The sequence below is a fragment of the Pongo pygmaeus genome, chromosome 4 (assembly GCF_028885625.2).
Source record: "Pongo pygmaeus isolate AG05252 chromosome 4, NHGRI_mPonPyg2-v2.0_pri, whole genome shotgun sequence".
Lineage (NCBI taxonomy): Eukaryota > Metazoa > Chordata > Mammalia > Primates > Hominidae > Pongo > Pongo pygmaeus.
Window position 1 is genome coordinate 52,297,461 of NC_072377.2, and position 14,772 is coordinate 52,312,232.

A 14,772-nucleotide genomic window follows, 5' to 3' on the forward strand; every position below is an offset into this window, starting at 1 on the left:
AGAGAGAAGGATTCTCAGAAACTTCTTTGTGATGAGTTCATTCAACTCACAGAGTTGAACCTACCAATTGATAGAGAAGTTTGGAAACACTCTTTTTGTAGAATCTGCAAGTGGATATTTGGAGCCGTTTGAGGCCTATGCTGGAAAAGGAAATATCTTCACATAAAAACTGAACAGAAGCATTCTCAGAAACTTCTTTGTGTTGAGTGCATTCAACTCACAGACTTGAACTTACCTATAGAAAGAGCAGTTTTGAAACACTCTTTTGGTAAAATCTGCAAGTGGTTATTTGGAGCACTTCGAGGCCTGTGCTGGGATATGGAATATCTTCACCTAAAAACTACAGAGAAGCATTCTCAGAAAGTTCTTCAGGATGCATTCATTCAACTCACAGAGTTGAACCTTCCTTTTGATAGAAGAGTTTTGAAACACTCTTTTTGTAGAATCTGCAAGAGGATATTGGGAGCGTTTTGAGGCCTATGCTGGAAAAGGAAATATCTTCACATAAAAACTAGACAGAAGCATTCTCAGAAACTTCTGTGTGATGAGTGCATTCAACTCACAGACTTGAACGTTCCTCTCGAAAGAGCAGTTTTGAAACACTCCTTTTGTAGAATCTGCAAGTGTTTATTTGGAGCGCTTTGAGGCCTATGTTGGAAAAGGAAATATCTTCACATAAAAACTAGACAGAAGCATTCTCAGAAACATCTTTGTGATGAGTGCACTCTACTCACAGTGTTGCAGCTTGCTTTTATAGAGCAGTTTTGAAACACTCTTTTGGTAGAATCTGCAAGTGGATACTTGGAGCGCTTTGAGGCCTATGCTGGAAAAGGAAATGTCTTCACATAAAAACTAGACAGAAGCATTCCAGGAAACTTCTGTATGATAAGTGCATTCAACTCACAGACTTGAACGTTCCTTTTGATAGAACTCTTTTGAAACACTCCTTTTGTAGAATTTGCAAGTGTTTATTGGGAGCGCTTTGAGGCCTCAGCTGGAAAAGGAAATATCTTCACGTAAGAACTAGACAGAAGCATTCTCAGAAACTTCTTTCTGATGAGTGCATTCAACACACAGACTTGAACCTTGCTTTTGAAAGAGCAGCTTTGAAACACTCTTTTCGTAGAATCTGCAAGTGGATATTTGGAGCGCTTTGAGGCCTATGCTGGGAAATGAAATCTCTTCACCTAAAAACTAGACAGAAGCATTCTGAGAAACTTCTGTGTGATGAGTGCATTCAACTCACAGACTTGAACGTTCCCTTTGATAGAACAGTTTTGAAACACTCCTTTTGTAGAATCTGCAAGTGTTTATTCGGAGCACCTTGAGGCCTATGCTGGAAAAGGAAATATCTTCACATAAAAACTGAACAGAAGCATTCTGAGAAACTTCTTTGTGTTGAGTGCATTCAACTCACAGACTTGAACTTACCTACAGAAAGAGCAGTTTTGAAACACTCTTTTGGTAAAATCTGCAAGTGGTTATTTGGAGCACTTCGAGGCCTGTGCTGGGATATGGAATATCTTCACCTAAAAACTACAGAGAAGCATTCTTAGAAAGTTCTTCATGATGCATTCATTTAACTCACAGAGTGGAACCTTCCTTTTGATAGAACAGATTTGAAACACTCTTTTTGTAGAATCTGCAAGAGGATATTTGGAGTGTTTTGAGGCCTATGCTGGAAATGGAAATATCGTCACATAAAAACTAGACAGAAGCATTCTCAGAAACTTCTGTGTGATGAGTGCATTCAACTCACAGACCTGAACGTTCCTCTCAAAAGAGCAGTTTTGAAACACTCCTTTTGTAGAATCTGCAAGTGTTTATTTGGAGCTCTTTGAGGCCTATGTTGGAAAAAGAAATATCTTCACATAAAAACTGGACAGAAGCATTCTCAGAAACTTCTTTGTGATGAGTGCATTCTACTCACAGTGTTGAAGCTTGCTTTTGATAGAGCAGTTTTGAAACACTCTTTTGGTAGAATCTGCAAGTGGATATTTGGAGCGCTTTGAGGCCTATGCTGGAAAAGGAAATGTCTTCACATAAAAACTAGACAGAAGCATTCCAGGAAACTTCTGTATGATAAGTGCATTCAACTCACAGACTTGAACGTTCCTTTTGATAGAACTCTTTTGAAACACGCCTTTTGTAGAATTTGCAAGTGTTTATTTGGAGCGCTTTGAGGCCTCAGCTGGAAAAGGAAATATCTTCACGTAAGAACTAGACAGAAGCATTCTCAGAAACTTCTTTCCGATGAGTGCATTCAACACACAGACTTGAACCTTGCTTTTGAAAGAGCAGCTTTGAGACACTCTTTTCGTAGAATCTGCAAGTGGATATTTGGAGCGTTTTGAGGCCTATGCTGGAAAAGGAAATATCTTCACCTAAAAACTAGGCAGAAGCGTTCTCAGAAACTTCTGTGTGATGAGTGCATTCAACTCACAGACTTGAACGTTCCATTTGATAGAACAGTTTTGAAACACTCCTTTTGAAGAATCTGCAAGTGTTTATTCGGAGCACCTTGAGGCCTATGCTGGAATAGGAAATATCTTCACATAAAAACTGAACAGAAGCATTCTGAGAAACTTCTTTGTGTTGAGTGCATTCAACTCACAGACTTGAACTTACCTACAGAAAGAGCAGTTTTGAAACACTCTTTCGGTAAAATCTGCAATTGGTTATTTGGAGCACTTCGAGGCCTGTGCTGGGATATGGAATATCTTCACCTAAAAACTACAGAGAAGCATTCCTAGAAAGTTCTTCATGATGCATTCATTTAACTCACAGAGTGGAACCTTCCTTTTGATAGAACAGATTTGAAACACTCTTTTTGTAGAATCTGCAAGAGGATATTTGGAGTGTTTTGAGGCCAATGCTGGAAATGGAAATATCGTCACATAAAAACTAGACAGAAGCATTCTCAGAAACTTCTGTGTGATGAGTGCATTCAACTCACAGACTTGAACGTTCCTCTCAAAAGAGTAGTTTTGAAACACTCCTTTTGTAGAATCTGCAAGTGTTTATTTGGAGCGCTTTGAGGCCTATGTTGGGAAAAGAAATATCTTCACATAAAAACTGGACAGAAGCATTCTCAGAAACTTCTTTGTGATGAGTGCATTCTACTCACAGTGTTGAAGCTTCCTTTTGATAGAGCAGTTTTGAAACACTCTTTTGGTAGAATCTGCAAGTGGATATTTGGAGCGCTTTGAGGCCTATGCTGGAAAAGGAAATGTCTTCACATAAAAACTAGACAGAAGCATTCCAGGAAACTTCTGTATGATAAGTGCATTCAACTCACAGACTTGAACGTTCCTTTTGATAGAACTCTTTTGAAACACTCCTTTTGTAGAATTTGCAAGTGTTTATTTGGAGCGCTTTGAGGCCTCAGCTGGAAAAGGAAATATCTTCACGTAAGAACTAGACAGAAGCATTCTCAGAAACTTCTTTCCGATGAGTGCATTCAACACACAGACTTGAACCTTGCTTTTGAAAGAGCAGCTTTGAAACACTCTTTTCGTAGAATCTGCAAGTGGATATTTGGAGCGCTTTGAGGGCTATGCTGGGAAATGAAATCTCTTCACCTAAAAACTAGACAGAAGCATTCTGAGAAACTTCTGTGTGATGAGTGCATTCAACTCACAGACTTGAACGTTCCCTTTGATAGAACAGTTTTGAAACACTCCTTTTGTAGAATCTGCAAGTGTTTATTCGGAGCACCTTGAGGCCTATGTTGGAAAAGGAAATATCTTCACATAAAAACTAGAGAGAAGGATTCTCAGAAACTTCTTTGTGATGAGTTCATTCAACTCACAGTGTTGAACCTACCAATTGATAGAGAAGTCTGGAAACACTCTTTTTGTAGAATCTGCAAGGGGATATTTGGAGCCGTTTGAGGCCTATGCTGGAAAAGGAAATATCTTCACATAAAAACTGAACAGAAGCATTCTCAGAAACTTCTTTGTGTTGAGTGCATTCAACTCGCAGACTTGAACTTACCTATAGAAAGAGCAGTTTTGAAACACTCCTTTTGTAGAATCTGCAAGTGTTTATTTGGAGCACTTTGAGGCCTATGTTGGAAAAGGAAAGATCTTCATATAGAAACTAGACGGAAGCATTCTCAGAAACTTCTTTGTGATGAGTGCATTCAACTCACAGAATTGAAGCTTCCTTTCGAAAGAGCAGTTTGGAAACACTCTTCTTATAGAATCTGTAAGTGGATATTTGGAGCGCTTTGTGGCCTATGCTGGGAAATGAAATCACTTCACCTAAAAACTAGACGGAAGCATTCTGAGAATCTTCTTTGCGATGAGTGCATTCAACTCACAGACTTCAACGTTCCTTTTGATAGAACAGTTTTGAAACACTCCTTTTGTAGAATCTGCAAGTGTTTATTCGGAGCACCTTGAGGCCTATGTCGGAAAAGGAAATATCTTCACATAAAAACTAGAGAGAAGGATTCTCAGAAACTTCTTTGTGATGAGTTCATTCAACTCACAGAGTTGAACCTACCAATTGATAGAGAAGTTTGGAAACACTCTTTTTGTAGAATCTGCAAGTGGATATTTGGAGCCGTTTGAGGCCTATGCTGGAAAAGGAAATATCTTCACATAAAAACTGAACAGAAGCATTCTCAGAAACTTCTTTGTGTTGAGTGCATTCAACTCACAGACTTGAACTTACCTATAGAAAGAGCAGTTTTGAAACACTCTTTTGGTAAAATCTGCAAGTGGTTATTTGGAGCACTTCGAGGCCTGTGCTGGGATATGGAATATCTTCACCTAAAAACTACAGAGAAGCATTCTCAGAAAGTTCTTCAGGATGCATTCATTCAACTCACAGAGTTGAACCTTCCTTTTGATAGAAGAGTTTTGAAACACTCTTTTTGTAGAATCTGCAAGAGGATATTGGGAGCGTTTTGAGGACTATGCTGGAAAAGGAAATATCTTCACATAAAAACTAGACAGAAGCATTCTCAGAAACTTCTGTGTGATGAGTGCATTCAACTCACAGACTTGAACGTTCCTCTCGAAAGAGCAGTTTTGAAACACTCCTTTTGTAGAATCTGCAAGTGTTTATTTGGAGCGCTTTGAGGCCTATGTTGGAAAAGGAAATATCTTCACATAAAAACTAGACAGAAGCATTCTCAGAAACTTCTTTGTGATGAGTGCACTCTACTCACAGTGTTGAAGCTTGCTTTTGATAGAGCAGTTTTGAAACACTCTTTTGGTAGAATCTGCAAGTGGATACTTGGAGCGCTTTGAGGCCTATGCTGGAAAAGGAAATGTCTTCACATAAAAACTAGACAGAAGCATTCCAGGAAACTTCTGTATGATAAGTGCATTCAACTCACAGACTTGAACGTTCCTTTTGATAGAACTCTTTTGAAACACTCCTTTTGTAGAATTTGCAAGTGTTTATTGGGAGCGCTTTGAGGCCTCAGCTGGAAAAGGAAATATCTTCACGTAAGAACTAGACAGAAGCATTCTCAGAAACTTCTTTCTGATGAGTGCATTCAACACACAGACTTGAACCTTGCTTTTGAAAGAGCAGCTTTGAAACACTCTTTTCGTAGAATCTGCAAGTGGATATTTGGAGCGCTTTGAGGCCTATGCTGGGAAATGAAATCTCTTCACCTAAAAACTAGACAGAAGCATTCTGAGAAACTTCTGTGTGATGAGTGCATTCAACTCACAGACTTGAACGCTCCCTTTGATAGAACAGTTTTGAAACACTCCTTTTGTAGAATCTGCAAGTGTTTATTCAGAGCACCTTGAGGCCTCTGCTGGAAAAGGAAATATCTTCACATAAAAACTGAATAGAAGCACTCTCAGAAACTTCTTTGTGTTGAGTGCATTCAACTCACAGACTTGAACTTACCTACAGAAAGAGCAGTTTTGAAACACTCTTTTGGTAAAATCTGCAAGTGGTTATTTGGAGCACTTCGAGGCCTGTGCTGGGATATGGAATATCTTCACCTAAAAACTACAGAGAAGCATTCTTAGAAAGTTCTTCATGATGCATTCATTTAACTCACAGAGTGGAACCTTCCTTTTGATAGAACAGATTTGAAACACTCTTTTTGTAGAATCTGCAAGAAGATATTTGGAGTGTTTTGAGGCCTATGCTGGAAATGGAAATACCTTCACATAAAAACTAGACAGAAGCATTCTCAGAAACTTCTGTGTGATGAGTGCATTCAACTCACAGACTTGAACGTTCCTCTGAAAAGAGCAGTTTTGAAACACTCCTTTTGTAGAATCTGCAAGTGTTTATTTGGAGCTCTTTGAGGCCTATGTTGGAAAAAGAAATATCTTCACATAAAAACTGGACAGAAGCATTCTCAGAAACTTCTTTGTGATGAGTGCATTCTACTTACAGTGTTGAAGCTTGCTTTTGATAGAGCAGTTTTGAAACACTCTTTTGGTAGAATCTGCAAGTGGATATTTGGAGCGCTTTGAGGCCTATGCTGGAAAAGGAAATGTCTTCACATAAAAACTAGACAGAAGCATTCCAGGAAACTTCTGTATGATAAGTGCATTCAACTCACAGACTTGAACGTTCCTTTTGATAGAACTCTTTTGAAACACTCCTTTTGTAGAATTTGCAAGTGTTTATTTGGAGCGCTTTGAGGCCTCAGCTGGAAAAGGAAATATCTTCACGTAAGAACTAGACAGAAGCATTCTCAGAAACTTCTTTCCAATGAGTGCATTCAACACACAGACTTGAACCTTGCTTTTGAAAGAGCAGCTTTGAAACACTCTTTTCGTAGAATCTGCAAGTGGATATTTGGAGCGCTTTGAGGCCTATGCTGGGAAATGAAATCTCTTCACCTAAAAACTAGACAGAAGCATTCTGAGAAACTTCTGTGTGATGAGTGCATTCAACTCACAGACTTGAACGTTCCCTTTGATAGAACAGTTTTGAAACACTCCTTTTGTAGAATCTGCAAGTGTTTATTCGGAGCACCTTGAGGCCTATGTTGGAAAAGGAAATATCTTCACATAAAAACTAGAGAGAAGGATTCTCAGAAACTTCTTTGTGATGAGTTCACTCAACTCACAGTGTTGAACCTACCAATTGATAGAGAAGTTTGGAAACACTCTTTTTGTAGAATCTGCAAGGGGATATTTGGAGCCGTTTGAGGCCTATGCTGGAAAAGGAAATATCTTCACATAAAAACTGAACAGAAGCATTCTCAGAAACTTCTTTGTGTTGAGTGCATTCAACTCACAGACTTGAACTTACCTATAGAAAGAGCAGTTTTGAAACACTCCTTTTGTAGAATCTGCAAGTGTTTATTTGGAGCACTTTGAGGCCTATGTTGGAAAAGGAAAGATCTTCATATAGAAACTAGACGGAAGCATTCTCAGAAACTTCTTTGTGATGAGTGCATTCAACTCACAGAATTGAAGCTTCCTTTCGAAAGAGCAGTTTGGAAACACTCTTCTTATAGAATCTGCAAGTTGATATTTGGAGCGCTTTGTGGCCTATGCTGGGAAATGAAATCTCTTCACCTAAAAACTAGACGGAAGCATTCTGAGAATCTTCTTTGTGATGAGTGCATTCAACTCACAGACTTCAACGTTCCTTTTGATAGAACAGTTTTGAAACACTCCTTTTGTAGAATCTGCAAGTGTTCATTCGGAGCACCTTGAGGCCTATGTTGGAAAAGGAAATATCTTCACATAAAAACTAGAGAGAAGGATTCTCAGAAACTTCTTTGTGATGAGTTCATTCAACTCACAGAGTTGAACCTACCAATTGATAGAGAAGTTTGGAAACACTCTTTTTGTAGAATCTGCAAGGGGATATTTGGAGCCGTTTGAGGCCTATGCTGGAAAAGGAAATATCTTCAAATAAAAACTGAACAGAAGCATTCTCAGAAACTTCTTTGTGTTGAGTGCATTCAACTCACAGACTTGAACTTACCTATAGAAAGAGCAGTTTTGAAACACTCTTTTGGTAAAATCTGCAAGTGGTTATTTGGAGCACTTCGAGGCCTGTGCTGGGATATGGAATATCCTCACCTAAAAACTACAGAGAAGCATTCTCAGAAAGTTCTTCAGGATGCATTCATTCAACTCACAGAGTTGAACCTTCCTTTTGATAGAAGAGTTTTGAAACTCTCTTTTTGTAGAATCTGCAAGAGGATATTTGGAGCGTTTTGAGGCCTATGCTGGAAAAGGAAATATCTTCACATAAAAACTAGACAGAAGCATTCTCAGAAACTTCTGTGTGATGAGTGCATTCAACTCACAGACTTGAACGTTCCTCTCGAAAGAGCAGTTTTGAAACACTCCTTTTGTAGAATCTGCAAGTGTTTATTTGGAGCGCTTTGAGGCCTATGTTGGAAAAGGAAATATCTTCACATAAAAACTAGACAGAAGCATTCTCAGAAACTTCTTTGTGATGAGTGCACTCTACTCACAGTGTTGCAGCTTGCTTTTATAGAGCAGTTTTGAAACACTCTTTTGGTAGAATCTGCAAGTGGATACTTGGAGCGCTTTGAGGCCTATGCTGGAAAAGGAAATGTCTTCACATAAAAACTAGACAGAAGCATTCCAGGAAACTTCTGTATGATAAGTGCATTCAACTCACAGACTTGAACGTTCCTTTTGATAGAACTCTTTTGAAACACTCCTTTTGTAGAATTTGCAAGTGTTTATTGGGAGCGCTTTGAGGCCTCAGCTGGAAAAGGAAATATCTTCACGTAAGAACTAGACAGAAGCATTCTCAGAAACTTCTTTCTGATGAGTGCATTCAACACACAGACATGAACCTTGCTTTTGAAAGAGCAGCTTTGAAACACTCTTTTCGTAGAATCTGCAAGTGGATATTTGGAGCGCTTTGAGGCCTATGCTGGGAAATGAAATCTCTTCACCTAAAAACTAGACAGAAGCATTCTGAGAAACTTCTGTGTGATGAGTGCATTCAACTCACAGACTTGAACGTTCCCTTTGATAGAACAGTTTTGAAACACTCCTTTTGTAGAATCTGCAAGTGTTTATTCGGAGCACCTTGAGGCCTATGCTGGAAAAGGAAATATCTTCACATAAAAACTGAACAGAAGCATTCTGAGAAACTTCTTTGTGTTGAGTGCATTCAACTCACAGACTTGAACTTACCTACAGAAAGAGCAGTTTTGAAACACTCTTTTGGTAAAATCTGCAAGTGGTTATTTGGAGCACTTCGAGGCCTGTGCTGGGATATGGAATATCTTCACCTAAAAACTACAGAGAAGCATTCTTAGAAAGTTCTTCATGATGCATTCATTTAACTCACAGAGTGGAACCTTCCTTTTGATAGAACAGATTTGAAACACTCTTTTTGTAGAATCTGCAAGAGGATATTTGGAGTGTTTTGAGGCCTATGCTGGAAATGGAAATATCGTCACATAAAAACTAGACAGAAGCATTCTCAGAAACTTCTGTGTGATGAGTGCATTCAACTCACAGACCTGAACGTTCCTCTCAAAAGAGCAGTTTTGAAACACTCCTTTTGTAGAATCTGCAAGTGTTTATTTGGAGCTCTTTGAGGCCTATGTTGGAAAAAGAAATATCTTCACATAAAAACTGGACAGAAGCATTCTCAGAAACTTCTTTGTGATGAGTGCATTCTACTCACAGTGTTGAAGCTTGCTTTTGATAGAGCAGTTTTGAAACACTCTTTTGGTAGAATCTGCAAGTGGATATTTGGAGCGCTTTGAGGCCTATGCTGGAAAAGGAAATGTCTTCACATAAAAACTAGACAGAAGCATTCCAGGAAACTTCTGTATGATAAGTGCATTCAACTCACAGACTTGAACGTTCCTTTTGATAGAACTCTTTTGAAACACTCCTTTTGTAGAATTTGCAAGTGTTTATTTGGAGCGCTTTGAGGCCTCAGCTGGAAAAGGAAATATCTTCACGTAAGAACTAGACAGAAGCATTCTCAGAAACTTCTTTCCAATGAGTGCATTCAACACACAGACTTGAACCTTGCTTTTGAAAGAGCAGCTTTGAAACACTCTTTTCGTAGAGTCTGCAAGTGGATATTTGGAGCGTTTTGAGGCCTATGCTGGAAAAGGAAATATCTTCACCTAAAAACTAGACAGAAGCATTCTCAGAAACTTCTGTGTGATGAGTGCATTCAACTCACAGACTTGAACGTTCCATTTGATAGAACAGTTTTGAAACACTCCTTTTGAAGAATCTGCAAGTGTTTATTCGGAGCACCTTGAGGCCTATGCTGGAATAGGAAATATCTTCACATAAAAACTGAACAGAAGCATTCTGAGAAACTTCTTTGTGTTGAGTGCATTCAACTCACAGAATTGAAGCTTCCTTTCGAAAGAGCAGTTTGGAAACACTCTTCTTATAGAATCTGTAAGTGGATATTTGGAGCGCTTTGTGGCCTATGCTGGGAAATGAAATCACTTCACCTAAAAACTAGACGGAAGCATTCTGAAAATCTTCTTTGCGATGAGTGCATTCAACTCACAGACTTCAACGTTCCTTTTGATAGAACAGTTTTGAAACACTCCTTTTGTAGAATCTGCAAGTGTTTATTCGGAGCACCTTGAGGCCTATGTCGGAAAAGGAAATATCTTCACATAAAAACTAGAGAGAAGGATTCTCAGAAACTTCTTTGTGATGAGTTCATTCAACTCACAGAGTTGAACCTACCAATTGATAGAGAAGTTTGGAAACACTCTTTTTGTAGAATCTGCAAGTGGATATTTGGAGCCGTTTGAGGCCTATGCTGGAAAAGGAAATATCTTCACATAAAAACTGAACAGAAGCATTCTCAGAAACTTCTTTGTGTTGAGTGCATTCAACTCACAGACTTGAACTTACCTATAGAAAGAGCAGTTTTGAAACACTCTTTTGGTAAAATCTGCAAGTGGTTATTTGGAGCACTTCGAGGCCTGTGCTGGGATATGGAATATCTTCACCTAAAAACTACAGAGAAGCATTCCCAGAAAGTTCTTCAGGATGCATTCATTCAACTCACAGAGTTGAACCTTCCTTTTGATAGAAGAGTTTTGAAACACTCTTTTTGTAGAATCTGCAAGAGGATATTTGGAGCGTTTTGAGGCCTATGCTGGAAAAGGAAATATCTTCACATAAAAACTAGACAGAAGCATTCTGAGAAACTTCTTTGTGTAGAGTGCATTCAACTCACAGACTTGAACGTTCCTCTCGAAAGAGCAGTTTTGAAACACTCTTTTGGTAAAATCTGCAAGTGGTTATTTGGAGCACTTCGAGGCCTGTGCTGTGATATGGAATATCTTCACCTAAAAACTACAGAGAAGCATTCTTAGAAAGTTCTTCATGATGCATTCATTTAACTCACAGAGTGGAACCTTCCTTTTGATAGAACAGATTTGAAACACTCTTTTTGTAGAATCTGCAAGAAGATAGTTGGAGTGTTTTGAGGCCTATGCTGGAAATGGAAATATCTTCACATAAAAACTAGACAGAAGCATTCTCAGAAACTTCTGTGTGATGAGTGCATTCAACTCACAGACTTGAACGTTCCTCTCAAAAGAGCAGTTTTGAAACACTCCTTTTGTAGAATCTGCAAGTGTTTATTTGGAGCGCTTTGAGGCCTATGTTGGCAAAAGAAATATCTTCACATAAAAACTGGACAGAAGCATTCTCAGAAACTTCTTTGTGATGAGTGCATTCTACTCACAGTGTTGAAGCTTGCTTTTGATAGAGCAGTTTTGAAACACTCTTTTGGTAGAATCTGCAAGTGGATATTTGGAGCGCTTTGAGGCCTATGCTGGAAAAGGAAATGTCTTCACATAAAAACTAGACAGAAGCATTCCAGGAAACTTCTGTATGATAAGTGCATTCAACTCACAGACTTGAACGTTCCTTTTGATAGAACTCTTTTGAAACACTCCTTTTGTAGAATTTGCAAGTGTTTATTTGGAGCGCTTTGAGGCCTCAGCTGGAAAAGGAAATATCTTCACGTAAGAACTAGACAGAAGCATTCTCAGAAAGTTCTTTCCAATGAGTGCATTCAACACACAGACTTGAACCTTGCTTTTGAAAGAGCAGCTTTGAAACACTCTTTTCGTAGAATCTGCAAGTGGATATTTGGAGCGCTTTGAGGCCTATGCTGGGAAATGAAATCTCTTCACCTAAAAACTAGACAGAAGCATTCTGAGAAACTTCTGTGTGATGAGTGCATTCAACTCACAGACTTGAACGTTCCCTTTGATAGAACAGTTTTGAAACACTCCTTTTGTAGAATCTGCAAGTGTTTATTCGGAGCACCTTGAGGCCTATGTTGGAAAAGGAAATATCTTCACATAAAAACTAGAGAGAAGGATTCTCAGAAACTTCTTTGTGATGAGTTCATTCAACTCACAGAGTTGAACCTACCAATTAATAGAGAAGTTTGGAAACACTCTTTTTGTAGAATCTGCAAGGGGATATTTGGAGCCGTTTGAGGCCTATGCTGGAAAAGGAAATATCTTCACATAAAAACTGAACAGAAGCATTCTCAGAAACTTCTTTGTGTTGAGTGCATTCAACTCGCAGATTTGAACTAACCTATAGAAAGAGCAGTTTTGAAACACTCCTTTTGTAGAATCTGCAAGTGTTTATTTGGAGCACTTTGAGGCCTATGTTGGAAAAGGAAAGATCTTCATATAGAAACTAGACGGAAGCATTCTCAGAAACTTCTTTGTGATGAGTGCATTCAACACACAGACTTGAACCTTGCTTTTGAAAGAGCAGCTTTGAAACACTCTTTTCGTAGAATCTGCAAGTGGATATTTGGATCGCTTTGAGGCCTATGTTGGAAAAGGACATATCTTCACATCAAAAGTAGACAGACGCATTCTCAGAAACTTCTTTGTGATGAGTGCATTGAACTCCCAGAGTTGAACCTACCTATTGATAGAGAAGTTTTGCAACACCCTTTTTGTAGAATCTGCAAGTGAATATTTGGCGCGATTTGAGGCCTAGGCTGGAAATGGAAATATCTTCACATGAAAACTAGACAGATGAATTCTCAGAAACGTCTTTGTGATGAGTGCATTCAACTCACAGACTTGAAGCTTCCTTTTGAAAGAGCAGTTTCGAAACACTCTTTTTGTAGAATCTGCAAGTGGATATTTGGAGCGCTTTGAGGGCTATGCTGGAAAAGTTAATATCTTCACCTGAAAACTAGACAGAAACATACTCAGAAACTTCTTTGTGATGTGTGCATTGAACTCACAGAGTTGAACCTTTCTTTTGATACAGAAGTTTTGAAACACTCTTTTCGTAGAATCTTCAAGTGGATGTATGGAGTGCTTTGAGGCCTACGCTGGAAAAGGAAATGTCTTCACGTAGAAACTAGACAAAAGCATTCTCAGAAAGTTCCCTGTGCTTTGTGCATTCAACTCACAGAGCTGAACATTCCCTTTGATAGAGCAGTTTTGAAACACTCTTTTTGTAGAATCTGCAAGTGGATATTTGGAGCGCTTTGAGGTCTATGCTGCCAAAGGAAATATCATTGCACCAAAAGTAGACGGAAGCGTTCTCAGAAACTTCTTTGTGATGAGTGCATTCAACTCGCAGGGTTGAACCTTCCTGTCGATAGACCAGTTTTGAACCACTGTTTTTGTAGAATCCGCAAGTGGGCATTTGGAGCTTTTTGAGGCTTATGCTGGAAAAGGAAATATCTTCATCTACAAACTAGACAGAAGCATTCTCAGAAACTTCTTTGTCATGTGGGGATTGAACTCACAGAGTTGAACACTCCTTTTCATAGAGCAGTTTTGCAACACTCTTTTTGTGGAAAGTGCAAGTGGCTATTTGGTGCGATGGCGGCATCTAGTGGATAAGGAAATACATTCAGATGAAAACAAGATACAACCATTCTCAGAAACTTCTTTGGGATGACTGCATTCTACTCACAGAGTTGAACCTTCCTTTTGATAGAACACTTTTGAAACACTCTTTTTGTGGAATCTGCAAGTGGCTGTTTGGAGCGCTTTGAGGCCTATGCTGGAAAAGGAAATATCTTCACATAAAACCTAGACAGAAGTATTCCCAGAAAGTTTTTCCGATGTGCGCATTCAACTCACCGAGTTGAACCTTCCTTTAGATAGAGCAGTTTTGAAACACTCTTTTTGTAGTATCTGCGAGTGGATATTTGGAGTGCTTTGAGTGCTACACTGCAAAAGCAAATATCTTCACTTAGAATCTAGACAGAAGAATTCTCAGAGACTTCCCTGTGCTTTGTGCATTCAACTCACAGAGTTGAACCTTCCTTTCGATGGAACAGTTTGGAAACACTCTCGTGGTAGAATCTGCAAGTCGATATTTGGAACGTTTGGAGGCCTATCCTGGGAAAGGAAATATCTTCCCATCAAAACTAGATAGAAGCATTCTCAGAAACTTCTTTGTGATGTGCGCATTCAAGTCACAGAGTTGAAGCTTCCTTTTGATATAGCAGTTTTGAACCACTCTTTTAGTAGAATCTGCAAGTGGATGTTTGGAGAGCTAAGAGGCCAACACTGGAAAAGGAAATATCTTCACGTAAAAACTAGACGGAAGCATTCTCAGAAACTTCAATGGGCTTTACGCGTTCAACTCACAGAGTGCAATGTTCCTTTTGATAGCACAGTTCTAAAACACTGTTTTTGTAGAATTGGCTAGAGGATGTTTGGAGCGATGTGAGGCCTTTGCTGGGAAAGGAAATAACTTCACATAAAACCTAGACAGAAGCATTCTCAGAAACTCCTTTGTGATGTGTGCATTCAAATCACAGACTTGAACCTTCGTTTTG